This window comes from Callionymus lyra, chromosome 4 (genome assembly GCF_982586985.1).
Source record: "Callionymus lyra chromosome 4, fCalLyr1.hap1.1, whole genome shotgun sequence".
Lineage (NCBI taxonomy): Eukaryota > Metazoa > Chordata > Actinopteri > Syngnathiformes > Callionymidae > Callionymus > Callionymus lyra.
Genome location: NC_141821.1, coordinates 27588044 through 27591179, shown reverse-complemented (window position 1 = coordinate 27591179; position 3136 = coordinate 27588044). Strand labels below are relative to the sequence as shown.

Sequence of the window (3136 nt, the reverse complement as noted above, 5' to 3'; positions counted from 1 at the left end):
ATACCCTTGCTTGTTGATGTTGAATGGGAATTCACACGGGGGAATGCTCTTGAAAATGTTATTGTTGGATCATATGATATGCTAACTTCTTTTGTTGTCTTTCCATTTGCAGTGTTTGCTGCAGGGGGTGTTACTGCTTTTATTGTTCCTTTTACTGTAACTGACATTTGTGTTGTTGTCGATGTTGCTTGTTGTTCTCCAGGTAAAGCCAATGCAATTGGTGAATAATTTGTTTCTGCATGTAATTCTGTTGTAGTTGTTTTATACACTGTAAATGGCCTTGATGTTGCCTTGTTTGGTGTATAAGACTTACTCTGTGTTCTGCTGAAGGGTGTTACAGTCCCTATACTTTCTATCTCAGAGGTTGAAATATCTGTTGATGGGAGAATGCGACTTGAGTTACTCGGTGCAGTTGATTCTCTTGGTACTAAAGCTCCAGTTGAACTCTGAGTTACCATTTCAGAGTGTATTGTGGGTAATCTTGTTGTTGTTCCTACAGACAAATGGGACGAATGTGCTGGTATTGGATCTAGATCAGATCCAGAAGAGTGACCTGACACATTATTTGTAGAAATACTTATTGTTGTATTTTCAGCTTCTCGGTTGTGCATTTCTGGTAAATCTGATGAAGGAATATTACCAAGTTCAAAATTAGTGGTTACCAATGTGGTTACCACAAAGGCGTTTGTCTGTACCTCTTGAGCTTCATCTGCAGAGGTTGTTAGAGATTGTGATACATTCTTTGTTTTGGGAAAGTCTGTTTGGGATATAAATTGGATGTTTGAAACAGTAACGTCATCCTGGGATGGCGAGGTTTGTGATTTGGTAATTTTCTGTGTGTTTTCATCAGTTTCCAAGGTAGTTTTCTGACTAGTTTTGCTCTGAATATTACTTGATATTTCTCTATTGAAGGTTGTTAGATTTGATGTAGATAATTTAGATTGATTGGTTGTGTGAGTTATGATCCCCGGTTCTGTTAAAATATCTTCCAAAGTTGCCCTTACACTCGTTACTCCTCTTTTGCTTACAGCAGTGGTGGCCTGTGGTGAGTTTAAGGCATTACTGTTTGGAATTAAATCAGTTAGTGTACCAGTGTTTTCCAAAGCAGTGCTATTTAAAGGAAGTTGGATGACCTGTAGATTTGCTGATGTTCTTTCGCTGCGTCCGTTGGCATATAATACACTCAGGTCCTCCCCTGTCACCTCTTTGGTGTTGGTGGTTGATCTTTCTAGTGATGAAGGATTGGTCCTAGAAGATGTGCGTGATAAGGACCAAGGTCCAGTCAGGACAGCCTCAGTTGAAGTCAACGTTTTCAATGTTGTTGTGTTTGCAGATTCAAGTGTGGCACTGAAGTGATCGCTGAAGATAACTGCAAAAAAGCAGATATTTTACTTGTAAAAAATGATAAATTCACAGTTTTAACAACAAAAAGTAAATATATAATTTGATGAATGTGTCTTAAATATGCCATGGTCTGGTCTCAATATCGTTTGTTTGATTTAGTATTTTACTTTGTTTTGTTCAAAAATACTTGGTTTGAATGATTTATTAACATATACAAATTGTGGCCATTTTAACAAGCATACATTCTACTAGTCAGTTCAAAATTGGTTGCTATGTAAATTATTGCCATGTAGGAAAGAAAAATATTTGATTATAAATAACAATTATATTTATGATGTACTTGCAAAGGTACTAGATGATAAGTTATCTTTAATTGTCTACTTCAATAGTTATAATAACAAATCTGAACGTCAAAAAATCTTTGTTATGGAACGACTCACCTGTCAACAAACAGAAAACAACAGCAGACGTCATCTTGCCAAATTTTCCACTGAAATTCTCAGTGTCGTTCTTAGGGAACCTGAAATGACCAGAGACAAAAAAATATATTCACTTATATAATCTTATACATATTTTTATCATTACTTTGGTTTGGTTCAACTCATGTATGTCAATTAAGTAAGCGTTGGATGTGAATATGCTTATGGACGGAGGACAACTTTATGAAGTAATTACTTCAAAACAATATCATTACGAGAGAATTACTGCATCCTGGAGAGGAAGACGTCCACATTTAGATTAGGACTTAGTTGCCCGGTTCATCTCATTTAGCTCTTTTTAAAACCCACTGCACTTTAAGGTTTATAAGGCTATGATTTCAAAATTAGTATATGGTCAAAATAACTACAATGTATTGTCATTCGCATTCAAATGTCTAGTTTAATCCTCCAATCATGACTCACTTTGAAAGACAATCGCAACGTGAATAATCAGTAGGCATTTATACAAGACTCAATAGTTGTGATGTCATATACTTTTTTCTCTGTTAACATTCTTAATGCTTAACTCACTCACAAGTTAGATTTGCTTCAAAAAATCCCACGGTTCATTTTTGGCAAACCATCTTGAGTTCAGATACCATCCAGAGACAACACTTCTTTAAGTTTTACCTTAGAAAAGAAAGGGGGGGGTGATAAGAATGATCATTTAATACATTAAATATTTGTCTGTTGTATTAGTAGTTATTGTCTCCTGTCAACAAACCTTGAAAGGACACACTAATGACACTTAGAGGACAAAGCACAATTATCCCTTCAGCTGAAATGTCTTTGTTTTTGTAAAATTGAGTTTGGACTTTAACATGAAGTGGGTTTATTGTAACATAATGAAACAGACTACTTAAATAATTGCAGACAAATCTATATTTCAATAAGCAGTGTTTCAAACATGTTCCAGTGATTCAGAAAGACCGACATTTTGATTCACGGAAATTATAACACATTCAAAACAACAAGAAGATAATTACGGCTGATTCAATGAATTCTTATATATAATATCTTATTATAAACAGAGAGCTGTAAAGAATCTGTCTACCGAGATTCTGCTGCTCCCAATCGAAACCAAAACTTGTTCTTTAAACAAACTTATTCCTCATGAATAACTTCTAAATTTCTCTCTCACGCACAACACAAACACTCTTTCTACAGGACATTTGTACAACAACAACATGTAATACCCCTGCCTCTTCGATCACACGAATGACCTTAAAGCACTGACTACTGACTGTTAGTTATAAAATTGAAAAAAAGATTCTTACCTTTCAACACCACTTATCTGGCATCATACAATCTTC

At 35.2% G+C, this 3136-nt stretch overlaps 1 long non-coding RNA gene across 1 annotated transcript; it reads right to left on the bottom strand.

The window, feature by feature from the left end:
• Positions 1 to 479: 479 nt before the first annotated feature.
• On the bottom strand, positions 480 to 3136 carry LOC148082319 (uncharacterized). The gene is made up of 3 exons (XR_015710837.1): positions 3101 to 3136; positions 1785 to 1864; positions 480 to 1369 (listed from the first exon to the last, which is right to left on the bottom strand). It is a non-coding gene; the product is annotated as an uncharacterized LOC148082319 (long non-coding RNA).